Here is a 22,518-nt window from a genome sequence, read left to right as displayed (position 1 = left end):
CGCCCCCGCAGACATCCTGCTTTTTAGGTGAGTGGCCCTGTCTCGACATAAAGCCAAGCCACAACATACAGGGCTGCCTGGGCGATGGATTCCTCAATGGGTACTTTCCAAGGTTTAGCACAGGCTTTACCAGCTGATCAGGATGCTCCATCTTTATTAGATTTAACTAGGGCCCTAGCGGGATTACAGAAGGAAGTTCTTTCCTTAAAGCAAGAGAACCTGGAGATGCACACTGAACTACAGCGGTATAAACCACAAGACACCCCCTGGGGAGGAGTCAAACCAAAACAAAGAACTCCAATAATACAGGCCCCTCGGTTTGACCCGTCTAATCATGTTCCTAGACCCGATTCAGGCCCAACGACTTCCACCACACAACCCATGCAGGTAATGGTCACAACACCAACCCCTGTGCCCTTAGCTCCTCCAGAAAGGTTTTTTGGAGATAGTTCCAAGTTCAACATTTTTCTTAACCACTGCCAGCTACAGTTTTTGTGTTCGGCAGCTGAATTCCCCAACGATGCTGCAAAGGTAGCTTTTATTATCTCTTATTTGGGAGGCAATGCAGCTAATTGGTCTATTCTGCTGGTGGAGCGCAGTGACCCTATACTGTATGATTTGAACCGGTTCATGGAAGCTTTGCGGAAACTGTTCGCCAAACACCTCTTCGTGCAAGCCAGTGAGAATGAGTTGCTGAATTTGCACCAGGGAAACAAGGATCTACTGTCCTATATCACCTCTTTCAATCGGTTGGTGGCAGAGACTGAGTGGCCCGAGGAGAAGAGGACCTCCCTCTTCTACAGTGGCCTTTAGAACGATCTCAAGGATGTTCTAGCCCAAATTGTGGAACCTCCTACGGAGTGTTCCGAGTTCATTGACCTGGTGGTATGATTGGATCACTGCTTGATTGAACGTAAGGGTGAACAATTCCGGGGTGACACACGCCTAGTGGTGCTCAAAACTGAGAAAAGGGAGTTCACCATTCCCACTCATGATACACCTGAGCCCATTTAAATTGGCAGCGTGCGGGGCCCACTATCTAAGGAAGAGAAAGAACATAGGAAAAATTTGAAACTGTGTTTATACTGCGGTAAGGCAGGGCATTTAGCTTGGGAATGTCCTAACAAGCCTACTGCTCCAAAGAAAGCCATCGGAGCCTGCATTCTCTTCCTGACCAGGCAGAAAACTAACTGGCTCGATAACTTCTGAGACCATTTTATTTAGTGCTTCTTTCAATATGGTCTCACATCTTCTGGCTAATACCACCATTCTAGTACCTAGACATCTAACTCTTATTGTGACGTTAGTGTTGTCCCCTCAGGTTCGTAAGGTAATTTTCATATTGCTTGACTCTGGGGCTGCCGGAAACTTTTTAGACTTGGGTTTGGCTAAAACCCTAAATATTACGACTGTCAGAAAAGACGTCCCTGAACCAGTCAGAGCCCTGGATCGCTCAGAATTGTCCTCCGGGCTTATCGTTTATCAAACAACACCCGTGCCCATGCTTTGTGCAAACAACCATACAGAACAAATTCAGATTGACCTCATAGATACCCCAGTATTTGGAGCCATTTTGGGGATACCCTGGCTTCAGTTACACAATCCCAAAATTGACTGGGCAGCAAGGGCAGTGAGATCAGACTCTAAACATTGCTGGCACTTCAGTTACCAAGACAAACCATTACCAGTGACACCCTTGCATTGTGGGTCCACACATAGTACGGGCATCAAGCCGGACGACACACTGGCCATTCCTGCACCGTATGAAGACTTCCATGATGTCTTTAGTGAACAGAAGGCCACCCACCTGCCGCCACATAGGTAATATGATTGTTGTATGGACTTGATTCCAGGGGCAACGTTACCATGTTGTAGGATGTATGTTATTTCTGAGAGTGAGAATCAATACCTGCGAGACTACCTGTATGATCTATTAGCTAAGGGTTTCATTCATCATTCAACATCCCCAGTATTCTCGTTTTTGTTCTTGGTGCCCAAGAAGTATTGCGAGCTGCGCGCCTGTAGAGATTATAGCGCAGTGAACAAAGTGACCATAAAAAATCGGTATCCACTTCCGTTGATCTCAGTACTTTTAGATCAGGTACGTCAGTCGAACATTTATACCAAACTCGACCTCCGGGGCGCCTACCACTTGATCCGAGTGATGAAGGGGGATGAGTGTAAGATGGCTTTCCAAACTAAATTCGGACTCTTCGAGTACACAGTGATGCCCTTCGGGTTGTGTAATGCTCCTGCAGTGTTTCAATTTTTCATCAATGAAGTGCTGCAGGAGTTTCTGGATATCTGTGTATTGGTATACATAGACGACATTTTGATCTATTCGTCTTCCACTGAGGAACATATAGGGCATGTAAGAGCGGTTTTACAACAGCTTTGTGAGCATTATCTCTTCGCCAAGCTGGAAAAATTTGTTTTTTATGCTTCTACTGTAGAATTCCTGGGATATGTGATCACTCCTGATGGAATTTCCATGGATAGGTTCAAGGTTCAGGCCATCCTGGATTGGGTAACCCAAGATCCATCAAGGAAGTGCAACAGTTTTTGGGCTTCACAAATATTTATTGGAGATTTATACCCCACTTTTCTACAGTGGTATCTCCCATAACTAAGTTCCTCTGGGATGCAGAAGCTGAGAAAGCCTTCCAACATCTTAAAAACACATTCACTGAAGCACCCATTCTTCATCATCCCGACCCGGCTCAGCCATTTTTAGTGGAAGCAGACGCTTCACAAATGGCAGTGGGTGGTGTCTTGTCCCAACGAGATCCTGAGTCTGGGCATTTCCATCCAGTAGCTTACTTCCCAAAGAAATTGCTACCTGCAGAGCAAAATTAAATGGTTGCGGAGTGGGAACTTCTGGCCATCAAGCTTGCCTTCCAGGAATGACGTCACCACCTACTAGGAGCTAGACACACCGTAACTATTTACACAGATCACCATAATTTACAGTTTTTTCAAGCTACCAAGGCCCTGATACCTCGACAATTATGCTGGCTTCTATTCTTTAACGAGGGTGACTTTGTAACCATCTATAGGCCTGGTACTGCACAACAAAAGGCAGACACGTTGTCTACGATGGGTTTCTCCTCTGATGTTGCGCTAGAACAGGTCAGAAGCATTATACCCCCAGAAAAATCGTGGCTGAGTGCACTTCCCAAGAGTTCCTTGAGAAAATACAGGTAGCCCAACACAAGGTTCCCTGTTCCACTGATGTATACGAAAAAGAGGGTTTACTATACCATGCTGATCAGTTGTACGTCCCTACCAAAGAATTACAGGATACCGTGTTATATTGGGGACATGATTCTGTCCTCGCAGGTCACCCGGTGAGAAAAAAGATGTTAGTTCTCTGTCAAAGATGGTTTTGGTGGCCCACACTTGTGCAGGATGTCAGAAGCTAAGTCCAGGCTTGTTCCACCTGTGTTCGGGCTAAAACCCCACATACTCCAGGCACAGGATTGTTACTTCCCATGCCAATTCTGGTGGACCCATGGCATACCATAAGTATAGATTTTATTTCTGATCTCCCAGCTTCCAATGGACAAACTGTCATATGGGTGGTTGTAGATTACCTAACTAAAATGGCTCCTTTTGTTCCATTAAAATGCCTCCCTACGGCTTCCAAGCTCTCTGATTTATTGTCCAACACATTGTATGGCTTCATGGGTTGCCCACCACAATTGTTTCCGATAATGGCCCCCAATTTATATCACGGTTTTGGCGTAGCTTCTGTTCCTCTGTCAGTATGGACGTCCACTTGTCCTCTGCACATCATCCACAAACGGATGGGCAGACGGAACGTGCCAACCAATCGCTGGAGCAAATCCTGAGATGTTACATTGACACATGGTCTACTGAGTGGGATAGGGCTTTACCTCTTGTTGAATTTGTATAAACAACATTGTCCACATGGCTACAGGAGTATCCCCATTTTACTGTTTGTTTGGTCTGCACCCAAGAATGCTACCTATAACTATCTCCCAAACATCCACAAGAGTCCCATCAGTACAGAAACACCATAAAGAGTTACAGGAGATTCAAAAACAAGTACAACACCATTTAAAACTCTGCCAAACTCAGGTAAAAAAACAAGCAGACAAAAGTAGGAGACCTGCTCCCTCTTATCAGATAGGAGATCAGGTGTGGCTCTCATAAAAAAATCTCCATGTTGCAGGATCCAGAAAATTAAACCCCTGATTTCTAGGCCTCTTTCCTATTGCAAACATAATCAATCCTGTGGTAGTAGAACTGTCATTGCCAGATGATTTCAAGGTACACCCCGTGTTTCATGTGTCATTACTCCGTCCCTATTCCCCTGATACCAGCGATGCCCCACCACCTCCCCAGGTAAAAGTACACGGGCCATGGGAATTTGAAGTGGCCAGAATTCTTGACTTCAGGCGCGTCTGTGGTGTTCTACACTATTTATTGCCTTGGAAAGGCTATGGACCTGAGGACAATTCCTGGGAACCCACAGTCCATGCTCCACGTCTTAATAAAAAATTCCATCTCCTGCACCCTTCCAAGCACCACCCTTTGAGAGGGTCCTTGGTGGGGAGGACTGTCAGGAATCCCCAAGGTGCCTCCTGCGTTATCTGTCAGCATCCCCAGGGATTAGGGTTAAATCATATCTCTGTTCTTGGTTAAAACTTCATGTTACCAACTAAACATAATGTGCTGTGTTACACATTTGGTTTAATCAATGCTTGTTTGCCAATGTGAGCAGGTGTAGACGTGCTTCTAATTGGATGTGGTGTAGACGTGCTTCTAATTGGGTGTGGTGACTCATCCACATGTGGAAACTCAACTGCTTTCCTGATTGGCTATAAATAGCATGCCTCCCTGCTTGGCTTTGTTTTGCTTCCTGATCTCTGCATCTGATTTGGTAGTCCAGCCCCCGCTGTCATCCTCGTATTCAGGACTTTTGAAGCAATTCTTTTCTTCATTCCTGGACCAGCTGACACCAGGCATTCCTCCAGCACTCCGGAAAAGACTGCAGCTGAGTGACTAGCATTCTCCAGGGAGTTTATTCTTTGAGTGCAGCGCTTTCCTAGAACAGCTGGTGTATTTCAGACCTCGTACTTTGGCAGAGTGCTTATCTCGAAGAGACAAATGCTTTTATGAACATTCTACATTATTATTGTAGTTACTTGCCTAAATGTGCGTCAGGAAATCTGCTTGGGCTCAAGTACTACAAAAAAGTGACAGTGCAATTTTAAAAGAGCATTTATGTGACTTTTCTTTCTCTAATAGCATAACTCTTGGATTTAAGTTGTGTCATTCATGCCTGTGTTTCAGGTTTGAGGAATTTGCTTTTGAAGGGTTTTTCACACACACAGTGAAACCAAATCAAACTGTGCCACCCTAACTGTTTAAACCCAGAGTGGACGTTTGTATTTCTTGGAATGTTTTTGTTCCTTTTAGTTTTTGTTCCTTTTAGTTTAACCCTATGCATGCAGGAAAGTTATACGTGATATAATTAATGCCCTTGTTTGACTTTCTTGTGCATGATAAGTGCTACCACAGTTCTAATTGTAGTGTGCCACAGTGAATCTCTGTGAAGCCAGCCCTAGTGTCGCAGTACTTGTTGTTATGGTACTCAGTGTGGGTTTTTGGTAATGCAGTGTTAGTAATTGCACCTACAGTTATTATCCAAGAAAAGTGCTGGAGCATCACGGTGTTCTTCTACCACTCCCGTGCCCATATCAGAAAGAGAGATTCAGTTTTAAGGAAGTTGAGTGCACTATCTCTACTATCACTCTGTCAACAACGACCTGCCCGGCCCCCGGAAGATACAGTGTGCCTGGCTGGACCGGCAAGACATGTCACTGTTTTGTCTCTTTCTCTTCCAGTCCCCCTTTACTTTTGGGACACCTGCCGGGGTTTCTGTGTCCACCAGGAAGTGCAGAGAGGTGTTCTAAGAGGTCAGGGGGCATACCATCGCCCCTGCAGACATCCTGCTTTTCAGGTGAGTGGCCCGTCTCGACAGTTTTAATTGCGGTATGTTTGTTTTTGTATTCACAGGATTCGTAGACAGTCGTAGGAGAGGGCTTTTTGAAGTCAGAGAGTTGATTTGGAAAGAGACTATTAGTAGGGCCCTGTTTTTCTTTTTATAGTTTTCCTTTCATAATTGCTGTAAATGTTGATATTATAGTAGTATATGTAATCAATGCTGCCCACTTGGGCTTAATTTTACCTCTGTTTTGTTTTGGTTAATTAATTTTGATTTGAACAATTATAATTTATGTGGAGAATATGCATGGAGTTAAGGAATGAAACAATTATGAAACTGGGAAATAATAATGCAATTAATGTTGCCCACTTGGGCTTAATTTTGTTTCTGTTTTGTTTGGTTCTGTTCAATTTACTTTTGATCGCATAATTATAAGAATATATGTGAAGATCGCGTATGTGGTCAAGGCAGGCAATCCATGTACCAAGCAAATATGGCACTTGATCTTGCATTATGAGGTGAAGCAAAATGTGTCCCTTTTTTATGTTTATATTTAATTTTGTTTTGAATATATATTTTCTTTCTTTCAGAACAGATAACTAAGAAGTGAGAATGTTTAATATTGTAAAAATCATTGAAAGAAATAGAAACAGATGTGTTTTTGGTGTAACACTCAGTAATGAGTGCACTAAATCAACGTGGCAACTGCTAGGCTAAAGCATGTGTCCTTCTTTGATGTTTGATTATATACATGGGGGATGCAAATATGTAGTTGTTTTGTGAAGTTAGCGTTGTTAGCAAAGGCAGTTATGGCCAAAACACACTGACGTTTTGTCTGTTCGAGGTTGGTAATAAATTTATCACTTCCATCAGGAGTGCCCCCTTGTTACTTTGGATGTGCATGGGGTACAGGATTGTGGAGATTTAAAACACCTGGGCGCAGGTAGATTGGTGTGCAGCCCTGAGGTATAGGAGCCAGCTGGGCACGCGTCTACGTCAGTGAATATATACATCTATAAATATGCAAAACCACATGGTCTTCCCGCAACTACTGTGTCTGATGGGAGAGCACCTTGCACATTAATGCATGGAACCCTGTGCAGGAATTTTTCAGTAAAATCCTGTGACAATCCCATTCATCATCTGGCACTAGACAGGGGTGATCACAGTTCACATCTATCTGTCTCACTGCTCGACAGGGCGGCCACCGAATATTTTGCCTTTAACTCTTGTGTGTGTCTTGCGGTGTAGTGTTTTCCGGATGCTCCATTCATTTTCTGTATCCGAGTGAGAAAAACAAAAAGCAAACAACAAAAAAACATGGCACCAGTCCCAGCTCTGGAGCCCTTTGTGGTGGAAGTACCTCCTTCATCACAGGCAGCAAAATGGAATGCCTGGGTAGAACGGATGGAAACTTATTTTACTGCTGCAGGTCTGGACAATGACAGAAAGCATCCCACACTTTTACACTTGGTGGGTGCTGCCATTCACAAGATTGCAAAGTACATAGTAGAAGCTGGTCCACCTTTCAAATACAACACCCTGAAACAAACCCGAACGGATCATTTCATTTCTCTCACTAACCCAGATTATGAGCGGTTCTTCTTATGCCAAGCCAGACAACTGCCTGAAGAATCAGTGGACTTGTTTTATGCCTGTTTAAAAGACCCTCCTGCACCCATCATTACTAAGGAGATCACTCCTCTTACATGGTACAAGGTAAGTGCCGAAGTGGAAATCCTTGACTCTACGACCACTGCCCAAACCATGCCTTGTCTGCAGAAAATTATGGCCACCCAGGGATTGCTGAAGGAACTCTGCACTGACAATGGGCCTCCATTCTCCAGTCAAAAATTCACCAAATATCTAAAGTCAAAAGACATTTCTCATCAAAAGGTAACTCCCATATGGCTGCAGGCAAATGGGGAGACCGAAAGTTTCACGAAGACACTCAACAAAGTGATAAGAATTGGGTTAGCAGACAACCAGAACATAGAGTGTGCTCTGTACTAATTTCTTAAAGACTGCTGACTCACTACTCATGCTACCACAAAGGTCAGCTTAGCTCGCTATGCACGAGTAGGATGGTGGGTGACCCCCATCCCTCACATTATGAAGCAGTCTGTGGTCAAGATGGAGTGGCTGATGTACTGTGTCAACACAAAGGGCAAAATGACAAAATGGTGGTGAGATGAAATGCCAGGGCTAAAAACCTGCAAGCAAGTGATCTGGTACTTTTCCGAGATCCTACATCCAGGGAGCAAGATCCCAGCAGAAAGAGGCAGTGACCAGGAATGTGGTGTTTTTTCAAGAAGTACAGGTCTTGGTTGCTGACATCAGGTATTGGTCAGCCGCCATCCCAGATGGGAGGGGATAGGAATAAAGAGGACTTTTTCCCCGAGCGGGTGGAGAGACGCTAGTGCAGAGGGCACTGGATGTCTGACAGGATCTGGCAGTCAGGGTCTCTCTAGTCGGTCGTGTGACCACCCACAGAACAGCACCGGTGGTGGCGTTAGGTTCATGTGGAGGGGACCAACAACAGGTAGAGCTAAGTGAGACCAGTTGGTCGCAAAGGAACAGCTGAATACCATCTCAGGCCGCATACAGCTGGAAGATTTTGTGCTGAACTGATGCTAATTTTAATATGGTACACGGGACTGCGTGTGTTTTTTTTGTTTGTTATGTCCGGATGTGGATCTGCGGTTAAGTAAGGATTTATGTAAATGGGAAGGTTCTTTGCAATTTGTGTTTGGTTTTGCTGATGTTTTGTACTTAAAGTCAAAGTTGAGGCAGAATGTTAAGATGGGGCCTGTTTGGTCCCACTGTAGCTGCATATGTAGGAGTGTTGTGCCAACACCCCCTTTGCACAGGCGAGGTTGTGGCATGGCCCGTCGCATGCAGGGTGTGGTTAATAAATAGGGACGGGCCTGGACCTCGGGTCTATTCCACATAACTTGGCATGTGTGCCCTTATATGCAGGGTTCAGGATTCCCTGTCACGTGGGCCTGACTTTAGGGTCTAGCACTAATATCAAGGCCATCACACAACAGTTTGGATCACAGTATGGGTGAGATAGCAGTCAGGTGGCGAGGGAGCCCACAGTGGGTAATATTGCAGCATGGTTCACACTAGCTTAAGTACCAAGAAAGGAGTTTTTGACAGCAGCATGCACGATTGACAAGCTCTGCACTGCAGGGGACAGAGATGCAGGTCTTACTTCCATATTTTGCAGCCTGCTATAGCTGTCTGCCAAAAGGACTCATGTCCAAGAAGCGGGGATCATACATCCAGTAGCCAACATAAAGCACCAAATACCACAGTCAGGCCACAAGAATTAACAAAGGTTTATCAAAAATATGATCAGAGAAGCTGAGGATCGGAGTACCCAGGATGCAGCAGCACATGTGGGACTTGGGTAATGCACACAATTGTGGATGCGGTCTGTCGCCCTGGTTCAGAAACCCTATCGATCCCAAACTGCACTGCCTCTTGCTTGGAGAAACCAACTGGATCTGTGCTGAGAACCCACACACTGTTGTAGATGCTCAAATCTAGACATCTTTTTTTCTATTGTGTTGCTCATTTGCTTCTTTCCAGGCTTACTTTGGGTTAATTCCCCCCCCCCCCCCCCCCCACTCTTCATTTTGCACATAGGACCTTCGCAGCCAACTCTGCACTCTTGGGTTCCTTAGACTTTTCAGCACTCAATGGTCCCCATAGATTCCTCCTTCTATACTAAACAGGGCACTTAACAAGCGATGTACAAAGGGAACACAATAGTAGCACACTACGTGCCTCCATGTCCCTGATTCATGGTACATTCAATGGTGTACAAAGATACCAAAGCCAAAATTTCAAATGTGAACTTTATTGCAAGCTGTGACCACATCCCTCACATGGTCAGAAATCTTATAGGAGGATGGTGATGATGAGAAAGTGAGAGAAAAAGTGAAGGAGAACACACCATAGAGGGAAGGATGGCATATGCAATGTACACCAGGCAAAGGCATTGAGTACTCACTAAATGAAGAAAGTTACCGTAGAAAATAGAAATTATTGGGGAACTAGACAGATCTTGCAGAATGGAGAAGAATGATCCTAACCAGATCTTCCCAAGTTCTAAGCCTACAATCAGAACAAGCAGAAGGTAAAGCAGCTCCAAATGGCAGGGATATGCGGCTTTGGAAATGTGTTTCCTAGTTAGAAGGGACAGAAAGGAACAACACAGTAAGCCCCATAATCATCAAGAAACCTTTGAGTTTAAGCAGCAGAGTGAGGTGATCGTTCATAAAGGGCAGGCACTTGAAGGACAAAAAGGTATTGACGTTAACACCCATCAAGACATCTCTCATCTACTTGCTCAGATGATTCAGAAAATGTGGTACTCCTGTGCCATCACAAATTCTACAGGTATCCTCAACACATCTAGCCAATAAAGTAGATCCTACAATTGTGCAGGCAGAAACTGATGAACTGGGCACAAAAAAAATCTGAAATACTTATCCTCGAACCTTTGTCTCCCACATCGGAAAGCTCTACCCTTCATTCATCACAGAGAACCTAAAAGGCTACCAATTTAAATCAAGAAATGCGTGCCCCAAGGCAGCAAAATAAACTTATAAGGTATGAAAATGCAGAGCTATGCCAGCCTTGGACCATCCCTGATTTGGGCCTAGTATCCTCAGAAAACCCAAACATTCATCATTGGTCCTCCCTAGGGGTCAGGCCCTCCTGGACCTATCCTAAATACCTTAGGCAATGTGTGCACCAGTAGCTTCAGGTGCAAGATGTTGAACCACAGAGGCAAATGGTGCCCTGGGCAACTAAGGCAGTGGCTCTTAACCTTTCGTCTTCCACAGACAGTCACTTAATCATGACTAAAACCCCAGGACCCCATTTAGTCATTATTGGAATCTGGGGACCCCCCAATGACTAATTAATGAAATCCAGGTCCCCAGCCTAACAACTTTCAATTGATTTGAACCGCAAAACACACAAAAAATACAGAAAGAAGCATTCATCGCACAAAGACACAAATTATAAAATATTTGCTTTAATTTGTGTAGGAGGCTGGCCTGGTTTGTAGTGGGTACCTTGGGTACTTATACCAGGTCCAGTTATCCCTTTTTAGTGAAATGTAGTAGTGTTCTAGCAGCTTAGGCTGATAGAGGTAGCTACAGCGGAGCAGCTTAGGCTGAACTAGGAGACATGCAAATTTCATGCAATACCACCTATAGTTACAACAGTACTTATACACAAGTAAAGACAATACTCAGTGTTACCAAAAATAAAGGTATTTATTCGGGTGACATAGTACCAAAAATATCTTGGAGACAATACTCCTTCTGGAGGTAAGTATTATACACAATATATACCTAGACACCAAAATTAGACAAGTAAGTAGTCATAGAACAGTGCAAACAATAGGAAATGCTATAGAATGCAATGGGAGAAAATAGGTCTAGGGGCAATACAAACCATATACCAAGAAAGTGGAATGGGAATCACGAATTCCCCCCTACACAAGTGTAGTGTGTGCAGAATCACTGGAAGAGTACGAATAAAGTAAAGGTAAGTAAATTACCCCACCCCAGAGCCCAAAAAAGAAGGAGTAAAGTACTGCAAGTTTCCTTAGGACACTACACCTTGTGATTGGGATACGGCAGTAACCAACCAAGTCTGCAAACAAAAAGTGCTGGATTCCTGGACCTGAAGACCTGCAAAAGAAGGGGACCAAGTCCAGAAGTCGAAAGAAGTTCCAGGAAGGGCAGGAGCCCCTGCAAACCCAGAAAAGGGTGCAAAAGAAGAGTCCTCGTTAGTCAAAGACTGCAGAAATGCACCCTAGGAAGATGCCAGCGGATTCCTGCGTGATGCAAAGGATGTCCCAAGACGTTAAGATGGATGCAGACGTGATTTCGTGTTGGAAGTCGCCAACAAGCCTTGGTTACGACAAATAAGCGTTTTGCGTCAAAATGGAGCTGGCTGGACCCAGGAGGGACCTGGGGGCCTCAACTCTGTGTGAGGAGGAAGATGGGGCTCTCAGCACCTTAGAGAGCCCTCAGGATGCCAGGCAGCACCCACGGGAGTCCCAGGACACGGGGACAAAGGAGGTGCAAAGCGCAATTGGTGGAGCACAAAAAAAGAAGATTCCACGCCGCTGGAGAACAACGAAGCGAGTTGAGTGCCGCACGATGGAGTGTTGGGGACCTGGGCCAGGCTGTGTATGAAGGAATTTTGCAAATAGTGCACAGAGGCCTCAGGAGGTGAAGAAGACGCAGTACACAGGGGTACCGTCACTCTCAAGGAAGGCTAGGTCTGACCTCCTCCAAATTGCGTCAGCAGGACCTCAGGACAGTCTATGTCAATGGGGTTCACCCTCTGTGTCCTTAGGAGCACGCTTCTCGCTGTGAAAGGAGTCCATGGGTACCGGTTGTCGTCTTGGAAGGTGCCTGCTTGAGCAGGGGAGTGACTCCGTCACCCCACGGGCAATGTCTTCGGTCCTTCTGGTGCAGGGTGAAGACAGGGAGTCCCCTGAGCGTGTACACTGTGTAAACTGTTGCAGTTGCTGGCTGGAGCTGAAGTTGCAGAGGAAAATTATCCCTTGTGGATACTTTGTTGCTGTTACAGCGGTTCCTGGAGCAGGCTGCCTTTGATCCGAGGTCAGAGGATGAAGTAGTAGTTGCAGAGGATCCCTGAAGGAAACTTGCACGCAGAATCTGAAGAGAACCCACAGGAGAGACCCTAAATAGCCCTGAGAGGTGGTGGTGATGGACAGGGGAGTGATCACTCCCCTTTCCTTTGTCCAGTTTTGCACCAGAGCAGGGGACAAGGGGTCCCTGAACCGGCTGTAGACTGGCTTATGCAAAGAGGGCACCATCTGTGCCCTTCAAAGCATTTCCAGAGGCTGGGGGAGGCTACCCCTCCCAGCCTGTAACACCTATTTCCAAAGGTAGAGGGTGTAACACCCTGCTCTCAGAGGAAATGCTTTGTTCTGCCTTCCTGGGACTGAGCTGCTCAGACCCCAGGAGAGCAGAACCCTGTCTGTGAGGTGTCAGCAGCTGTAGCTGCAGTGCAAGCCTCGGAGAGCTGGTTTGGCAGCACTGGGGATCCATGGTGGAGCCCCAAGGATGCATGGAGTTGGCTCCCCAATGCCAGATTTGGAATGGGGGGACAATTCCATGATCTTAGACATGATACATGGCCATATTTGGAGTTACCATTGTGAAGCTACTTACAGGTATTGACCCATATGTAGTGCACACGTGTAATGGCATCCCCGCACTCACAAAGTCCCGGGAACTACTCTATGTAGGGGAAACTTTGCTAGTGCAAGGGTGCCCTCACACTTAGTAACTTTGCACCTAACCTTCAGCAAGTGAAGGTTAGACATATAGGTGACTTATAAGTTACTTAAGTGCAGTGAAAATGGCTGTGAAATAGCATGTACATTATTTCATGGAGGCTGCAATGGCAGGCCTGTGTAAGGGTTTGTCTGAGCTCCCTATGGGTGGCAAAAGAAATGCTGCAGTCCATATGGATCTCCTGGAACCCCAATGCCCTGGGTACCTCGGTACCATATATTAAGGACTTATAGGGGGGGGATCCAGTGTGCCAACTGAAATTGGTAAATGAAGTCACTAGCCTACAGTGACAAATTTAAAAGTAGAGAGAGCATAAGCACTGGGGTTCTGATTAGAAAAGCATCAGTGACACAGTCAAGCACTACTGACAACACATACATTAGGCCACAAACTATGAGCACTGGGGTCCTGGCTTGCAGGATCCCAGTGAGACAGGCAAAACACACTGACATATAGGTTTTTATGTAAGAGCACTGGGGTCCTGGCTAGCAGGATCCCAGTGACGCAGTAAAAACACACGGACACACTCACAAACAGGCCAAAAGTAGGGGTAACCATGCTAGAAAGAGGCTACTTTCTTACAATTCACGATAATTATTAAAAAAAATAAAATAAAAAAAACTTATCAGAAGGTTGGAGCTTGTTTAAATTCAACTGAGTCAACTTGTCATCCATACTTTATTCTGTTGATGCACTTCTCCCATAAATCAATGAGGATACAAACTCAATTTTTAGGCACCAATTTCAAATTCTTCACATTTTAAAGAACATTTAAAAATGTTCAATTGTACATTTTGCTTCTTTTATTTATATACCCTTTATTAATCTGCTAATAGTATTTAATTTTCTAAGCAGTCAGAGACCCACGAAGTAGGATTAGAGGACCTCAAGGGGTCCTCAGCACACAGGTTAAAATCCACTGGTCTAAGCTATTACATAGCATTAATTGACCCTGTCAGCAAGTAGCATTACATTGTTTCCATTCAAAAACAAACTTTAATAGCCATACTCACTCATCAGGTTTAATAGCCTCACTCTGTAACCAACTTTACTACCCCCTCGCTCCCAAAGTAATCAGTTTTAATGGTGCCACAAAGTAAGCAGCAAAGGTGGGGCCACACACCACAGGTAGCTTCTCAGTGCCAGTTACATTCTTGCCAACACCACTATGGAAAAGGACACCAGCCTTTGAATCTTTGCAGGAGGTTCCTTTGTGGTTGCCATTTTGTCTTCTAAAGGGGATTTTACCCTTTTGTCTTCTAAAGGGGATTTTACTATATTTTTTGTAATCGGAATGCTTCCATTTGGAAACTACAGCCCGAGAACTGAGTAATCCGAGTCCTCCTCTGAATATGGTAGGTCTTTGGCCTGTGACTTCTACAGCTACGGCATACTGCCTCCCTTCTCGGTCGTTGAGAGTTTTACTGGAAATTTTTCAGAAAATCTTGCAATCCTTAGGCTTGTGGGAAGAATGAAGACAATATACACATTCCATGTGAGGATTCTCAACATTGAATCTCGGCTTGCTGGAAGGTCTGAAAAGTCCCTTTTATGAACATGGTCAGTGTACCTTATAATACAACCAAATATAAAGCAGAGGGTGTTCTAAGGTCAGCAAATGAGAACTCTGAACAAATAAATGCTCACACTTAGACTTCTCTAAAGCAGCTGAATCAATTAATCGGTAGATTTGTAGCACCCTTCTTGTCACCCATGAGGGTTATCAAGAGCTGACAGGACCAGTTGAATAGCCAAATAGCCAGGTCTTCAGGGCATTCAGAACTCTGGAAGAGATGAGGAGGTCCAGGGATGAAAAGGTAGCTAATTTCAAATTCGCTGCTAGGTAGGAGAAGCAGCGAACTCTGCATCTGCTACGTTGGATGTAGTGGGTCAGGGTTAGAGAAAGGGAAGCGGAGCGGAGGTGTCTGGTGGACGGATGGAAGTTCAGGCGGTGGTTCAAGTATGCGGGTCCACAGTTGTGTAGAGCCTTGTATGCGTGGATTAGGGGCTTGAACTGGCATATTTTCTATACAGGAAGCCAGTGGAGTTCCCCGAGTTAGAAGATCCAGGACGAGTCTGGCTGTGGCGTTCTGTATGGACTGCAGTCATCAGTGGTGAGCTGCGATCCTTGAAGCTCAGACTCTCTTCACAACATGCACAGTTGAAATCTGACACGTGGTGGCTTCTAGGGGCAGTGGTGGAACCTTAACCTTATTAGTGGGAGATTCGTTTTTTTTTTGTTTTTTTATAAGGTGAGTAAGCTACTAAAGGGGGCAGTGAGTGAATGCTTCCCAGGGAATATTTTGCATTGACCGCTTTTTAATTATAGCATGAGACTCCCAGCTTGGCAATGGGGACAATACAATCTTTGGAATCTATGAAATATCCAGTACTAGAAAAAGTGTGTTCATACGTGACTGGGTTGTTTGTGAATTGAACCTACCTCTACATTGTAGACATTGAAATGTTAATGATGAAGAGTACATGCACTGTATTGAAAGCCAATGTTAAAAACTCAAGAGAAAAAAATGGTTAAAATATAGAACATGTGTTCCTTAATAGCAGCGTAGTATTGGAGGCACAAAGACAGGGTACAATCTGGTATAGCACATGGAGACACTAAACTGGCATGCATGGGAGAAAGTACTAGAGTAAGATGAAGGAACAGGGGTCTGTGTGCACGCGGACAGCAAAAAGGGATTAAATGTAGGTGGCACATTGAACACTTGATACAAGGCGCATAGTAGGGATATTTGGTACTATAGGTGGACATGCTGATCACCAAGTATGAGCGGGATCAGACCATGTCACATGGGACATCAACCATGCGAAGTAGTAGGGTACCAGGTTTGACATGGAAAACTCGAAAAAAGGCTTAGAAATAGCAAACAAGAAAAACCCAGCACAGAGTGCCAGAGACAGGCTTTAAATATGAGTGATGAGGCATTGGTAGTGTCACCAAAATATTAGGCATGGGGTTCTAGAGAAGGTGGTATCAGAGACAGTCAACAAATGGGATATCACAGATGGGACAGCCAGAGGAGAGGGTGCCCCAGATGTGGTGAGGTCATCAAAGATGGTGCACTAAAAGCAGAGGCCCCAGAGGAGTGGACAGCTGAATGTGGTACAAAGGTTTTAAGGGTTATAAGGTGATGGGTAAGAATATGTTATATTTAAGGCTTCTGTTTTCATCTTACCTGGTCCCTCGCTAGCCTGTGTTTTTTTTGTCCAGAGGAGGCACTGATACAAGAGGTTGGCGTACCAAAAAGATAAAGACATTAGACATTGAGATCAAGGTGCACCAGGGCTGTGGGCACCAGGGATGAGGGATCAGGAGAGAGGGGCATGACAGGAGAGAACATGGGCAGAAGAGAGTGAGTCAGGATGCTAACACAAATCAGGGACAATAGCAGGCATATTTCAGAGTACATCAGAATTTGAGCACTGGAGGTGGGGAACCAGCAAAGCTGGAAACAAGAAAACTAGCATGTGTGTTAGGGGGAGGTTACTGTACTGTGGACAGCAAAGACAGGCTCAAAGAAGTTTTGCATTCATCGTAGAGATCTGTGGTTGCAATTTTGAATCCCAGTGGGTCTACTCAACCATTCACCCTTTCCAGGTCGACAAACTATATACCACACAGTTGAGTTGGGTAGTCATTATTTGAAATAGTGAACAAATGACACAGCATTTCTTCACGTACCCCAACTCTTGATCTAACCCCATACACAACTAGAAAGGTATAGGAATATTTCATGACTGCCTTTTGAGAGTGCTCTTTTAGAGCTTACAGCTAATTATTACAAAATGTAAGTGAAACAAAGGCTATAAAATGTGCTAGTTGACCCCATTTTGACAAGTTTTCTCAGGGGGAGAACTTCCCTGAGCCTTTCTTGTGGTAAGGAAACTTACTCAGTTTACTTACGTGGTGCAATATGGTGTTCTGCAATGTACATGAGTGAAGTGGGTGGAGTGAGTGGGAGCATTCCAAGAAAATTTGGGTGCCTGCACTTTTCACTTTTTTTTAACACAAATTAAGCAATGGATACACCTCAATCACAAGGAAACTATCTGAATCATTGATCAATTAATCTAAAGAGCAAATATTCAATTGCAAGAACTTTGCCAAGATGCCTCTTTGATTAAAAGTTTGAATGTTCACCTAGTTTGTCTTGTGGTAAAAAATAATCAATCACTCGCTTCACAACACAACCTGTGGCCGATCTCACCATCCAGAGGTCTGCAAGGCCATATTTTGTCTATTGCAAAAGCCAAAGTAGCTAAATGGTAAATGAAATAGAAATTCTGAAATAATTATGATTGAGGGAGCAGAGTGAGAAAGGATCGAGTGGGAAAGGAGGCAAGGATTGTGAGGACACAGAAAGGGTCAGAGTGAGTGTGGGGCACTGTTGGAAATGGCCTTTTCACAGGGTCACCCTCAACGTTTTTGCCTTCCTCCTTCTCTTTTTTTGACACTGTTTTTGCTGGTTTTAGGAATGCACACTTTACTACTGCTAATCAGTGTTAAAGTGCATATGCTCTCTCTCTCAAAACTTGGTGACATTGGCTCATACCCAATTGGCTTATTTAATTTACTTGTAAGTCCCCAGTAACGTGCACTACATGTGCCCAGGGCCTGTATGTTAAATGCTACTAGTGGGCCTGCAGCACTGGGTGTGCCACCCACATAAGTAGCCTCTTAACCAAGTCTCAGGCCTGCCCTTGTAAGGCCTGTGTGTGCAGTTTCACTGCCACTTCGACTTTGCATTTAAAAGTAATTTCTAAGCCCTAAACTCCCCTTTTTCTACATATAAGTCACCCCTAAGGTAGGCCCTAGGTAACCCAGAGGGAAGGTGCCAGGTGGGTAAAACGCAGGACATGTATATGTGTGTTTTATATGTCCTGGTAGTGGAAAACACCTATATTCATTTTCCACTGCTGTGAGGCTTGCTCTTTTCATAGGTTAACATTAAGGCTACCCTCATGTACTGTTTGAGTAGTAGATTCTGATCTGAGAGGAGTAACAAGGTCATATTTAGTATGGCAAGAATGGTAATACAAAATCCTGGTGTCTGGTGAAGTTGGATTTAATATTACTGTTTTAGAAATGCCAATTTTAGAAAGTAAGCGTTTCTCTGCACTTAAATCATTCCGTGCCTTACAATCCACGTCTGGCTGGGTTACGTTGACAGCTCCCTTGTGCATTTCACTCAGACAACCCCAAACACAGAATGCCCAGTCACACCTGTGCACATCTGCAAACTGAATGGGTCTTCCTGGGCTAGGAGGGTGGGGGGCCTGACACTTTCATGTCAAAGGACAGTGGCCTTCCCTCACAGAATGGACTGCCAAACCCCCTACTGGGACCCTGGCAGGCAGGATGGAACTGAAAGGGGACCTTGTGCACTTCTAAGCCACTCTTTCAAGTCTCCCCCACTTCAAAGGCACATTTGGGTATATAAACTGGGTCCCTGACCCTACCAACTGAGACACTGCTTGACAAGATACCTCCTGGGAAATAAACTCTGAACCAGAACCTGCAACCTGCTAAGAGAAGCTGTCTGGCAGCCCAAAGGACTCACCTGCCTGCTGTGCTGTAAAGGACTGCTGCCTTGCTGTTGCCCTGCTGGATTGCTGGCCTCTGCTGAGAGGTGCTCTCCAAGGGCTTGGATTGAGCTTGCCTCCTGTTTCCTGAAGTCTCAGGGTCAAAAAGTCTTCATCTCTGCAAAGAACTCCTTGTGTTGCAAAAACTGACACACAGCCTGCAGGAACGACGCACAGCCTGCCCCGCTGTGAGATAATCACTGCACGCCAAACAGGAACAACGCAGCCCAGCTCGCAGAGTGGAGATCGACGCAGCGCCATTGTTGAAACCGAAACTTCGACGCACGGGCCACCGGATTGACGCATCGCTGAGCCAGAACGACGCAGCCTGACTTCCTGCAACAGGAATCAATGCAGTGCCGCCCGTGCAACAGAAATGTCCCCGCATCGCCCACCGGATCGACGCAGCTCTTATGACTTCGCCCTGCATGCCCTGGATTTCTCTGCATCGTCCCTGGGGCATCCAAATACCCCGCAAGCCGAAGAGGATTCAAGCCTGCACGCCGGAATTCGGCCCAAAGCCCTTGCTGCGTAGGAAAGAATTGACGCATCATCTGTGTGCACCCGGAAACCCGACACACACCTATCTTCTTCAACACATCCCCTCCTCTGCGGTCTTTGTGCGTGTAAACTAGGTACTTTGTGCTTGCAAGAGACCATTGTTGCTTTAAAGAACTTTAAACTCATCTTATAATTACAAAAGTGATATCACAACTTGTTTTTATCAAACCTTGATCGTTTTAACCTTCATCTACTCAGATAAATATTCTATATTTTTCTAAGCCTGTATGGTGTCTTTTTGTATTGTTCCCACTGTGTTATTGCATGATTTATTGCACAAATAATTTACACATTGCCTTCTAAGTTAAGCCTGACTGCTCAGTGCCAAGCTACCGGAGGGTGGGCAAAGGATAATTTGGATTGCGTGTGACTTACCCTGACTAGAGTGAGGGTCCTTGCTTGGACAGGGGGTAACCTGACTGCCAACCAAAGACCACATTTCTAACAAGCACTATATGGGGAATAACACACAGAGCATGAGGGTGCAGTGGGTGAAAGGGCACTGGGGAGTGGGTAAATGAGCACAGACTCCTTGAGAGGGCACACATTTGGTGAGAGAACCAAAAAGTGAGAGGGCTGAGTGTACTGGATAAGGAATTATAGGCTCAGAGGCTGAAAACACAGATGTCAGTATGATATGAAGTAGGTGGTGGATAACAGGAGACCTGAGTTAATGACAGGGCACCACTGGGCCTTGGTTTGGATGTGAGATATGAGTCCTTACCTCATATTCTGTTGCAGAATGTTTTTTTAATTCTATAATCACGGATACTAACACCAGGACTTTTCAGAAGCCTTATGATTTTAGTGAACAGATGCCACAGGCCAGCAACCGCCTCTAAAAAGTGTTCTAATTCCAGACTCCAGTGTAATTCACTATCTGCCACTTTTATGGACAGATCAATATCTTGGCCACAGTCTGATATCAAAGGGCATGGTCAAGGTCTTGAGGTTTACAATTGTTGTTACTATATTAAATAAATAACCCTGTCTCTCGTCCATTAATGCTAGGTGGGCCACAAAGATTGTTCTAGAAATTGTGTTGTGGTTCTAAAATTTTGAGAACCACTGCCTTAGGGTATACCGAGAGGATTGTTCTCTTTATTGTGAGGGTACTCAAGGTATGATTAAAAAACTAGCTTCGACTGGTATGCCTACTGAAGTCAATGGTTCATACATACACTTCTTGCTTACATGTTTTTGTCCTTGGTCATAGGCCTTCTTCAGGGCTTAACGCCTAGCTAACAGGGATACCTCTCATGCGATACATACATATACATATATCTATATGATATCATTCTTTTTCAAAACACTTGTTTTGCCTGGGATGGAAATAGAAATTACTATCATTAAGTTTAAAATAGATGTATAGGCTTCATTAATTACCTAGCAGAATATTATCACGACACCCCAAAGTGTACACTGCAAGACAAAAAATAGTGGCATACCAATTGGTGAACAGGTGTGGACATTATGCTTACAAAAAAAGCACACCATACGTGAAAGCACACGTTATCAGACACTACTAATCTTACTCTATCTCAGGGTTAGTTTTGATTCCTGGACATAAGGAGGGGGCACTTCCTTGGAGTCAAACACTTGGAAAAAAAAGGATTTGTCATTATTAATTCTTAAGTAAGTTTCAGTTTACAAACCTTTCTTGTTTCTCAGTCACCATGTTGGTGGTTGGGACATACAACATTAAGGCATGCATAACACGCAGTTGGATATACAGATGTTGTGCTCTCTCGTGTATAATATTGCTTCATGGTCAGTTATACTTGTGCTTATGGTTGAGGCACATAAAACAGCGGGCATAAACACATGTTGTACTCTTACGTCGCAAAATATATTGCAGATTTTTGCTTCTGTTGAGTTGTGCTGTCATCTATTCTACCAATGTAAGAAACCTCGAGCACTCATTTCTTTCTCCTTCGATGTGTTAGCGGGAAGACGTATCATGCCCCTCAATGAGGATATTGATGCTATTCAGTAATCTTTTCTTTGTATGCATATCCTTTCCTATGTATCATTGTGTTCCTCAGATGCATTCTTTTTTGTATTGATCATGTTGAACTGAATAATTTTCAGAGCCAATATTTGTGCTTGAGCCTATGTTTGCACTAGAACTTACTTCATGAAGGTATTAATGGTGCCAGCGTGCCTTTCCGTCTTCCTCCTTCAGTCGTATCAGATGGAATTGTTTACCAGCCCTCAACTTAAATGATACGCCATCCCCTACTTACACTCGGCTTGTCAGTGTGCTGCAGTGATGCTCAAAGTCATATGTTCGGTGTGATGTAAGACGCATGCGACATTATTATCTGAGTAGTATGGTCAGAGGACACTGGGTATTGTAATTCCACCATCTGACCAGCGTAACTGACTCACAGCTATTTTTTTTATGGCTGACAAGTTACAACATTGTGTGCACATAAAAGGGAGTTTTTCCCATTCCTTTCCTACTCAGACCATGTAGAAAACGAACCTTTTCTAGTCCATCTAGGGTTGTAACTCTATGCGTCCGTATTATTTGTTTTTAGTGGGCTTTGCAGTGCTTGTTCTTTTCCGTTCACCCAGGGGCAAGATGCCCATCTTGTAGGTGCACATTTAGTCTACAGTAATACTAATGTGACAGAGGAGAAACCACAGTAGATGTGAACACTTCGGTCTCGCAATGATACCAAGATCTTATGGAGCCTCAGTCACAAGGTGGTACCACAGAGGTTCTGATTCACAAGGGTTTTCAGCATACCAGATTATTTTTCATAGCTGAATCCATGTCATGTCACCCTTAAGGCCCTCTTGCAGTGTCCTAAGATGATATATCCAACCCTGTTCATAGTGTAGCAATTTTGAGCTCATGTTGGGAGTTGATGGGACCAGATTTTCTTTTAATGACTATCCCAGATCATCCTCTGAGTGCCAGGTGTCAATGAAATGTTGCATAAGCTTGGTACTAACTGTGCTCCTATGTTCATGTATCTTTATCTTCCTAGTGGTTATCCCGATATGCCT

Source organism: Pleurodeles waltl, chromosome 9, assembly GCF_031143425.1.
Source record: "Pleurodeles waltl isolate 20211129_DDA chromosome 9, aPleWal1.hap1.20221129, whole genome shotgun sequence".
Taxonomy (NCBI): Eukaryota; Metazoa; Chordata; class Amphibia; order Caudata; family Salamandridae; genus Pleurodeles; species Pleurodeles waltl.
The sequence above is the reverse complement of the archived record's forward strand: the minus strand, read 5'-3'. Positions refer to the sequence as shown.